The sequence below is a fragment of the Ochlerotatus camptorhynchus genome, unplaced genomic scaffold (genome assembly GCF_037179485.1).
Source record: "Ochlerotatus camptorhynchus isolate MF236.1 unplaced genomic scaffold, CSIRO-AGI_Acam_v1.1 ptg000128l, whole genome shotgun sequence".
NCBI lineage: Eukaryota > Metazoa > Arthropoda > Insecta > Diptera > Culicidae > Ochlerotatus > Ochlerotatus camptorhynchus.
In genome coordinates this window covers 4,571,647-4,583,212 of record NW_027040618.1, presented here as the reverse complement: position 1 = coordinate 4,583,212, position 11,566 = coordinate 4,571,647, and positions in this window count along the sequence as shown.

Genomic DNA, 11,566 nt, shown 5'->3' with positions numbered 1-11,566 from the left:
TTCTGCAAGAAAAAATCTCAAAACATTGATTTATTCCGAAGTTCGAGTGGTAGTAAACGTCAACAGCTCGAACCACTTTGATTGGTCCAAAACCTTTGCATCACGAAAAATATGTATGATAAGAGTTGGTTGGAAATGCTAACATGAAGCTTTAGTGTGATGATTTATTAGCTAGAGAATGATCTTTAGAAGAGGGTAGGTGGATAGTTCACGATGATCACGTTTGTCATGACGAGAGGAGCAACACAATAGTTGGGTAAAGAAGAACTGCATTATAACACACCATCGACTGGAAATGCTCTCGCAACGTGGGGTTTTAGGTAGTGATGAAAACGTCGCTAGAACTATTCCACAGCCGCAGTCAGTTTATGAGCAACAAGAGGGACGCACATTTTTGCCTGTGGACTTGGAGACATACTTCAAGTCCCCGCGTACATCGTACGGGTTAGGCAAAAATGTGCGTCTATCTTGAAAAACTGTCGCATTAATGGCCCTTCGCTCATTTTCCACTTCTATTCAATTTTCATACTGCCGTACTCTAACGGAACTATCCACCTACCTTCTTCTAAAGATCATTCTCTAGCTAATAAATCATCACACTAAAGCTTCATGTTAGCATTTCCAACCAACTCTGAAAATCGTTAACTTCGCGTATGAAGTAACATAAAAACACTTTGAATGTATGATAATTTTGAACGATTATATGAACAGATGATAAAATCTACGTGCTCTTTTGAGCATGGTTGGCAATGATATTCTACTTTTTAAAGAGTCCGGTTTTGTGAACTTACGTGATAAGAGATAAAATGAAGGAAAAAGGTCTACCCTTTCTGATGGGTCGTGAAAAACACGCACAGTTTGGGAACCTATGGTCTAGTTGACGCTATTTCTGCAACCCACGCAAGGACAACCCACAACCCACCTGGTTAGATTGAAAAACGCTGGAGTAAAGTCTTGCGTATTTTTCCTATGGTGAATGTAGCGTACACCTTTTTCCTTCATTTGATCTCTTATCTTATGTGCTGCTAGTGCTAGGTTTGTCATCGTCATATTCGAGTTTTCTCCGCATTACCGTAGCAATATTACTTTTCTTTTTTTCTAATAAATCTTCACTTCTAGCGAAGACAACAAATCAAGAAGACTGGCAACTTTGCCAGAATCCAAGCGACAGATACAATGGCACTGCGCTTGAGTGAAGGTGGAAACAACGCATAGAAAAATGAGCAAATACACAAACCCTTCTTTTTTTTTCCTTTATTTAACGTCGGTCTCTGTTCCGCAATCTAGTGCCAATCACCGACGGACATCGATTGCCATCCATTGACGGCAATCGAATGTGCAGGAAGGCAGCTTCCACACCTGCGTAGGATATCGCACCCATTCAACAACATACATGGGCCGGGACCAACGACTTTACTTCCCTTCCGAAGGAAGACGTGACCAGAGATTTTTATGCCTCAGAAAAATCCCACCGACATCGACTGGGATTGAACCCAGACCCACTGGGGTGAGAAAGCAGTCACGCTTACCACTACACCACCGGCGTCGGCTAAACCCTTCTTATGAAGATGTAATCTTTGCTATCAAATTCGTTCGAAGGTTTTACCTTTGAGCGGCAGATGACGCGATGGTACCTGTCTCATAGCGTTCGAATGAGAAAATGGAAGCGGTTACCAGTCTTCTTGGTTTGTTGTCTTCGCTTTTAGGCTTCTTTAGCAACCACTTATCCATTTCTGAAAAATGTTCAAATAGTAAATAAGCTGCAAATATTGATAACATTTCATTGACATATCTCACTTGCTTTCTTTATTCAATGAAAACGAAAAGGAAACCGGAACGATTCGCTAATAAATGCAAGCTGATCGGCTACTTTTCTACAACAAGCAGCAGAACCATGAATGGAAGAGAAAAATGAATACAGCAAAGAGCAGAATTAATAATATTTATATGTGTATTCCTGCATCATTCACTTTGCACTTTGCATTTACACACGCTTTTATCAAGACTGTCTAACTTCATCCAGTACTGGTTTCACTCGATTCATAAAACCTTGTGACGTCTAATCCGCACACACTATGAACGACTGCACCGATGAATTTGAGTTCACTCACTCGAGAAAAAGTGACACAAGCTGCGGGCAATGTTTACAAATCATGAACACTAAATGTTCATTATTCATTATTCATGAACATTTAGTGTTCATGATTAGTAAACATTGCCCGCAGCTTGTGACACTTTTTCTCGAGTGAGTGAACTCAAATCCAACGGTGCACTCGTCCATTGTATTAATGGGGAAAAGAATGAATTCATTCATCCCGCGTGATAGATAGAGAAACACTATTAAACGTCAATAATATCTATACTACTCATGCACAAAATTATAGTCCATTCTATATGCGCGAGTATTGGTAGTCCAAACGGAAAGATAACAATAACCAGCCAACATTTTTGGCTGGAGCCAAAATGAGGATAGCAAACTTTTCACTTGAAAATTGAATTTCGCAAGTGTTTATCAGAACGTCAAACGTCATAAAGGTCAATTGAAAAGATGTTTTATTTATAGCCACTATATTCATACCCAAGTAACATTTTAAGTTTTATGAAATACTACAAAGCAGCTATAAAACAACATTCATAAAACTCTGGTCAAGGCTATTTTGTCATTAATGCATCCACCAAAACCTCATTAAGACTAGAATATGTCTAGTTGGCCCACCCTAGAGAAGGTTCTGAAGGGTGTATTCTCGAAGCTCTTCAATATTGATTTACTGCAAAAGATTGTATGACGAACGCATTGATAACCATTTGAAAGCTACAACAAAAGCTATTTAGCAACAATAAAAACCCTCTCCGAGCCATTTCCCCTAGCCAATTCTTAAATCCACTAGGTAAGCATTGATCAAGATAGAAAAGGATTTATGAATCCGATCTTATCAAAATAATTAAAATAGAAACTGATGGTATAAAAATCTTGTTGAATATTCAAATTTATTACAATTGTTCATGGCGTGACATGGCGGTGGCAAAAAAGTTGATTTTCATGGGTCATTTGTGAAAAAGTTATTTTGCTTTCAAGAAATCCTTAACAAATTCATAAGATTTTAAAATGGCTTTTATGGAGAAAACATGCAGCCTGAATTGTATTTATCTAAAGCCATTTTGCTTGATCCTAACCCGTCCAGATTTATGGGAGCATTTATGGAGGCAAAGTTGCCTGCCAAAATTTAAACGTCAAAGTTTGTTTATCTTTCGATATTTAGTTGTGCTGTGCGATCCAGGGTTCTTCCAGGCAGTTTTCAGATAGTTTGTGATTCTGTTTTGCAACATTTCGCATTTCGAACAGCTGGAAGCGCAATCGTTCCCGAAAAAGATCCCCTTCTTCAATATGGTTACAGAAGTGTCCATCCAACGATGCAGGGATGTACGCTTGAATGAAATTTTCGAAGAGTTGATTCTTTCGCCGAATAAAATCGCTGCTATGGATCGGAAACCAGCTACACAGCAAAAAAAAATGTAATATCGATCAACGTAATTCAAGCTGATGTACGAAATAATGATGTAATAACAAAAAGCAGATACAATATTACATCAACGGATGTAATTTTGTTCGCAAAATCGATGTACATCGTACAATGTGATATTACACAACCGATGGATTGATCTGGTTGCAGCAGTTTCGATGTAATATTAAACAACTTTTTTTTTCTGTGTAATCTCCGCTAACTAACAGTTTAAGTGTTTTGCTGTCGGTTGTTATTTCGATTGTCATCTATTCGCAAGATCTGAAGAAAACTGGTATTTTTCTCAACTTTCGACAATGTTTTATGATTTCGAGGGCCTGCTCACTTTACTCTTCTCCGCCAGATGGTCAGTCGTTGATGATATGCTGGTTCTTCTAAGGAAGTAAATTTTACTGAAATCGCCTTGAATTTTTCATCCTACTTCGTCTATCCTTCGAGATTTCCTTGTCATAAATTTGGCTTTTATTAACTATGATGAACCATCTTTTAAGCTTAATTTATAAACAGAGTAATTGAAGAGTTTATGATGCACTTTAAAAAGCCTAGAAAGCAACAATAAATGCTTTTTGTTCGAAACATGGTTATAAAGTATTTTATCAAGACATTAATAAACAATTGCTAATGACGTTTATGCTTGAATTACAGAGCAGTTTTAAGGAGGGATTGAGAACTGATTTAAATTTACTTTTAAAGCAAGACAGTTTTTGACTTTCTTGCCAGACTATAAACAGCAAAAAGCTGAATTACTAAGCAGGAATGTTTTACACTTTGAAATGCTGTATTTATACTAAATGGTTTGTTCATTGCCGTTATAAAACCATCATAAATCAGAGTGGATGTCAAATGGCTACTGAATTGTTACTTGGGTAGTCTGGTGGATAGAATTTCGATCTATCAAAAAGCGGAACCAATTCAATATATTTTAGACCAACAATTGAAAAGGTACTTTCAAATTTATAAACAAAACGTTGATTATTCTTTCCTCGCCAATCGAACGTAAATTACCGACATCATCGGATAGGAGAAACTTTCCTCAACCCAAAAATGGTGTCAGTTTGGATAGGCGAGCCTTGAGTAACGAGAAAAGGGTTTCTGAAGTTTTGTTCGCAATTAGGTTTTGCACCGTCGGGGTTAACCTCAATTTGAAGACAGTTCAGTTGTACTGTTTACGTGGACTTAGTCGATTTTTCCTTGGGTGGATTTTCTCGACAATTTTTCAGACTGCAGTGAGATGTAAACCACACTTCTGCAATGTCCACGAACAACATCCTTTCAACGCGCTGTTCCTCGACAATTTTCAAGTTAAAATACGGAAGTTCTAAAATATTTTTTTTCGAAAAAAAAACTACTAAGCGCTTGTAAACAGTACCACTGAACTGTCAAAAAGGTTCAGCCGATTAACACTGAGTTCATTTGTGGCGTCACGGTGCAGTACCTAATAGCTGATGTGCTCTTTTCTGTTGTTGGTCATGATTTGCTCGATTCCGCTATTCGACATGAATATAGCGACTATAGTTTTATTAGGTTCTGCAGCGTGACGTCACGAATGAACTAAGTGTTAATCGGCTGAACCTTTTTTGACAGTTCAGTGGTACTTACAAGCACTTAGTCGTTTAAGAAAAAATCTAAATTTTCGAATTTTAACTCGCAAATTGTCGAGGAACAGCACGGAGAAAGGATGTTGCTCGTGGACAATGAAGACATGTGGCTTACATCTCACTGCAGTCTTAAAATTATCGAGAAAATCTAACCAATAAAAAATCAACTAAGTCCACGTTAACAGAACCACTAAACTGTCATCAGATTGAGGTTAACTCCGACGGTGCAAATCCTAATTCATGCGTTCACGAAATGAAGATTCACGAAAGGGTTGCCAAATTTGAGAAAAATGTTTTGAAATAGATGCGAAAAATATGGCACGTGTCATTCTTTCGTGACCCACCGGATATAGTTTGGGAACCTAAAAACTGGACCATAGGTCCAAAAATTTGAAAAAAAAATATCTGAATTTAAATTTATGTTTGGATAGGTAATTCAAATTGATTTACAATCACAACCTATAGATATAGTTTTGCTAGTTGCATTTTAAAGTATTAAAAATTTGTAAAAAAAGTAAAAGAAATTCTTTTCCAAATTGGCGAATGTTTGAATGATAGTTTGACATTTTGGAAGGTCTAGACCATTTTAACTTTATTGGGCCATTTTTGGCATTTTTAGAACCATTTGGGTGTTTCCAGATTATTATAAGGGATTTCAAATTGTTTTGATATTTTAAAGGAAATTTTGATTTAAAATCATTTCCAGACCACTCTACACCGACTAGGTTCATTCGTGTCAGGTTAGTTAAGCGATTGTGAGGTAAATTTCGGTGTTATGAAATTATTTTTAATTTGCCGGCGTATTCAAGATTATGTTGAGATTTTACACGACATTTTTAAAAGTGATTTAAAATCTTTGAGATCTTTTTTTGTGATTTAACATAATTTTTGTTGCGTATTTAAGACCTTGTTGGCGATGCAAGTATGCTTGGAACCAAGATATTTATTTTTTTTAAATTATTTCATTGTTTTGATGTGCTTTTCTATTTACTTTTAATACTACTTAGGGGCGACCCCGGCGTAGTGGTTAACATCCATATCTCTCACGCCAAAGTCACGAGTTCAAATCTCACCCCCGGACAAGTCACGAATAACCCTAACACTCTTGGGTGACTATAATTGAAAAAAAAAAAAAAATAATACTACTTTGCCGTATTGATGTTTCTCGTGCGTTACTTATATTCTCATATATAAATCCTATTTTGGATTGATTTGGCTTTTTAACGCTATTTTAACGTTGAAAACCATTAAAGTTCCCCTCAGGGCCCGAGGAAAACAACCTATGTGGCTCGTTAGAGACATTTTGGCGAGCTGAAATCTCGACTATTGCAATTTAATTTATGTGTTTTTAAAACGGATAGATCTGAGGATTTAGTAGTTAGTGTCATCTTGTGTTCCCCCAAGTTGTTAGCTGCCCATCGGTGTACCCCCATGTTTGTCTTTCTCATCAGTTGGTCGCTTAGTTCAAGATCAAAAGCACATTGCTCTCAAAACCTTGTGTTCTCAATCCCTAACCTGCCATCCATTTGTTACAATTTGTTACTCGACTCGCCGAGAGTCGAACAATGAATATTGGCTCCGCAAAGCTACGTCAAATGAGCCTGGAAAAATAAACGCATTAAAAAAAAAACATTAAAATTTGGCATTTTTTGGGGATGTTTTGGGTTTTTTTTAGCTGATTCAATAACATTCTATTCGTAGGTTTCAGGCAATCATGCCGTTTTGTTTTGCGTTTCAAATTCTTTTTGTTTTGTAAAGGTCATTTTGGCTCTACAACATCTAGTGAGATTATGAAAATTCCCAAACTGGGTCGCAATCGAAAAAAGTTTGAGAACTTACTGATTACTGTAGCACGCAGGTGATTCTGCGCACCACTTTACCACGTGGTTTGGGTCAAATATTGATTGTAATAACCTTTATTCGCGTGAACAACCTACATTTACACTTATTCACATCGAACGTTGGAAAATACTGCCCAAACTACTGGGGAAAGTGCGCCAGCTATGGCACTAGTGCTCCAGTTTTTGGTCCTAGGGCTAGTTCAAATTTGAAACATAGGGGAAATGGATGTAATGTCGGACTGAATGCCCCTAATTTGGGCCCATACATAAATTCAGCAATCGACTAATTTTCAATAGCGACCAAAAATATCCACTAGTTCCGTCCCAATGACGCGTTCATCTAGAAAAAAAAAGAATAAATACCAGAATTTTAGCAATGGGCCCAATCTGCAGATATGAGATCCATATGCTAAATCATATAAGATCCATGTCAAAACGGCCAGACCCAAGATAATTCAGAAACATCGAGTCTGGTTAAATCTAACATTTAAACACAGTGCTTTAGAATCCAATAAATGAATGAAACGTGAACATCACGTACCGTAAGTTTTGTTGCAATGTAATTTATAAATAGTTGGCCGGTTTGTGATAGCTTCAATTAAATAACCACTAGGTTATTGGTCGTAAAATACAAACTTTTTTTTTATGGAAATTCCGTTTTGTGCAAGAGAGCGTCTATCAGTGATCAGTTTCGATAACGATGACATCAAAGATACAGTTGAGTTTTAGAAATTATCTTCCTTGTGAAGTATTTTATTCGTATTTAATCAGTCGCAAATTCTCTAGATAAGGCTAGTCGGATTATTATCACCATGCCGGATAATAATTGTTCAACTGATTGGCGATAAACAAAGATTATATATAGGAGATAAGCATTGTGCGCGCACCTTATTCTATGTTACAATACCACATAAATAGTAATCAGCCATGCATTTATTCCCTTCGGTGTCTTGCTCTATGAAAACACAATTCATACTTAGAAGAGAACAACTTACATCTTGTACGATTTTCTACATTTCTCTACCATATTTACTTCTGAAAGCATTGTTGTCTGGTTAACGGTTTGTCTCGATGAACATGTAGTCTTTGGCCAAAACAAATACTGCCTTCGAAATCTTATCAGCTATCAGCAGTTATTGCTGACCCTAAAGTAGCACCGAATCAAAACACACGAAAATGATTGCAAAACACTGCACGCTGTAGTAATTTATTATCACAATTCAAGTATCGAACACAACACCATCATCCGCCAATCAGTTGACAAGTTTCTTTGTCGCCGGGTAGACATTGCTGAAACTGATAACTGAAGATTGACCCATCCATGCACTCCAGCTGCTGCACCGCACCATTGAAACACCGGAAATACTTGGAACAGTCGCTCGGGTGAGGTAGATACTCCGTGCCGGCATTGCAGCAAATTATATCCGGCGGCGTATTGTCCTCCGTAGCATCGCCCGGAACTTCTTCTTCCCGTACACAAGTGCTGTCTTCGATGCATATCAGTCTTTGAAGATCTGGTATGAACCCTGGACTACTGCATCTAAAGCCCTGATTATAAGCTCCATCTAGACACTCGAACTTGACGTTACAACAATTGGGCGACGACATCCAAAAAGATCCACTCGTTCCAGTGCAATAACGTGGAGGCTCGTCGCTGGGAAATACGTCGCAAAACTGTGTTTCGCCGCCAGTGATAGTAGAAACTGTAGTCGCAGGCACCGTGGTAGTCGTTACTCGCACTGTAGTGGTCGTCGTGGGCGCTACAGTACTGGACGTATCGACACAAGTGGGCTCTTCAACACATGCCATCGTCTCCCTGTCCGGCACATATCCGGAAACACTACACCGTAATCCTTGGTAGTACTCTCCATTGACGCACTGCCACTTTACGTTGCAGCAGTTCGGTGAGTACATCCAGAATGTACCCTCGGATCCAGCGCATTCATCTTGGGCTTCCTCGTCGGGAAACCTTGAGCACCAATCCAAAGTTTGACGTTTTTCACGTTCTGCTGAAGAACTTAATCCAGCTTGTAATGCTATAATCAACAGCACTGTAAAACTTACGTTGTTCACGTTCATTGTATGGAATGTTTTCTGAGATCAAAAATCATCACCTGCTGCCAAGTAGCTGCTTTGCGAAGTGTAATGCAACTGTTGAGGTGAAAATATCATTCTCCAGATGTCCAGGACCATCATTTTAACAGCGAATGAATTCAACGACTGACCAGTGATTGCTCTTTATTTGGCGTCTTATCTTAATGTTTTACTAGTCTGTCGTGTGTGTGTGTGTGTGTGTGCGTGAAATATGGTAGCGTGATGACGTCGTAATTGAAGGGTTGGTGGTCTGCTCAGGGTTGGAGGGGCCTCAGATAGCCTAGTCTGTTAAGGTATGGTATTACTAAGGCGGCGGGATCGATTACCGGTTTGGTCTAGAATAGAGTATAATTATGCTTACCACACAATATTCAAAATCATGCATAGAAATCTATCTATTAACATCGGTCGAAATGCTTCAAAGTTGAGAGTAGGCGTAGGCTTGTTAAGTGCGACCGAGGCCAGAAAGAAGAAAAAGAAGGAGCAATTTGCTTGCATGCCTACATCACAAAGATTAATTACTGCTACATATGTGTAGCTATTGCAGGTGTGATGAACTCTGTTCGTGCAGAAATGTAACTGCATCGGTTCATGGTGAACCGGAAAGGGTAAGATATTCCTGATAAAGCAGTTACAACTGTTGAGTTTCCTTTGAAGACCATACATTGAGACGAGCAGCATCTTCTATTTTCACTTTTTGTCTATTATAATAGTTTACATCACATAGGTATGTGATGTCACAGCAGTGGCAGACGAAAACAAAGCATGTTATCAGACATAATTTTGCAACAACGCGTAAACCTGTGATAAAGAAAGTGCCGTAAGATAATTAAAAAGTCTTCTTGGCACACTGATAATGGTAATTGTTTTATGACGTACTTCCTTCGCTGACGCTCGTGACATGGAAAGGCCCCTGGCAGTGTGAATGCGAGAATCCAAGCCGACCAGCAACAATAATAAAAATAAATAATAATATCTTTCGTCCGTTCGGTAACTTGCATCCACTCTGCCAGGGCACTAGGAATATATTTCATTCCATGCATGTGATTTAAATTACCAATGTAAATTTTCCACGGTGAGTTGTGAGCATGTTAGTCAAAAAATGTCATTTCATTATCCTTGATGGCATCAAATCTGGAAGCTTAGTGCGCACATAAGATGTACATATCTTACCTTCGAGACACATCGTATATTAAAAGCCAAGTTCTACTAGATGCATTCTTTCCACCAAATGATAATTAGCAGTATCTGTATCCGAAATTACAATCACTTGTTTACGAAAAACTGATGAGAGAGGGCATCATTATCTCGTGTCATGCGTTGAGTGAAATGATTTATAATTAAGATTGCCATCTTCGGCAAATGTCCTCCTCCACAGAACAGCTTAGATTTCCATAAATGAGTTGAGCTTCCTTAACTCTGCTTCAAACAGCCGTACTGAAACAACCGCCAGTTATCAATTTAAAGTCCATTTTCCAAACTTAACCAAATCCAGGAAAATCCCCACCAATCGACATTAGAATTTATTAAACTGCAATATTTTACAAATCGGGGATTTGAATAATTTTCCACTTTGCGACCGCTAATAGTTTTCCGCTGGCGATGGCGACGACGACGACAACAACAGCAACAACTACAACAACAATAGCCAAAAGGACGCGCGGCAGCTCCCAGCATCCAGCAGATTAGGTTGCGTGATTTGGCGATTATCGGGAGTATGTGCGAAAAACTTCGAGCCCCGATTACAATCGGTCCATTGTTGGTGCGATCCGATGCAATATAAATAATGTGCCGTAATTTGATAAATTAGCTATCGAATAAATATTTATAATTGCAGTGAATAATTTATTCGATATGCATAGGTACGAGTGTACTGTTTTTGCAGCAGCTTTGCTGCTTCATGTTGAAACGTTAATCTGAATTTCATGCTGTTTGGTGTGCGATCAGCCCCGGGAGCATAGCTCTAAACACTTTGAATTACAATATTTTCATTGGGAATAGTTTTACATGGCACTCTGGGAGCCAATACCGTTGTCGGTGATCGATCCGGTGAATGGGGATTTAATTTGTCCCTAGAGGGACCACCCAATGAGGACACAGTAAACAAAATTGTGAAATTTAAGGCACACAATAATTTAGTGGGCACACAAGTGGATTGAATTCATTCAAACGATCCCGTCAGTTTACTAACCTTGCACATTTATCATCCAACGAGACGAGAATTTTCTCTGTGTTCACCGAAGCCACCATCGAATAAATAACTTGCAGCCATGGCATCGACGGTTTTGATAACAAACGCGTCACTTCACCGGTGGATGTTGCTGTTATTACCTTGTATTTTGCGCGAAATGCTTCCTCCGTTCCTGGAAATGACCTACGACCGGTAGGCACACACGAGGATGGTGACATGGAAAAACATTTTATCCGTTTACCTCGGCCTCACGGGCAGCAGCCAGCATCCATGGACGTTACATACTACACGGACACACATACACGGACCTCTCGCTCTCTA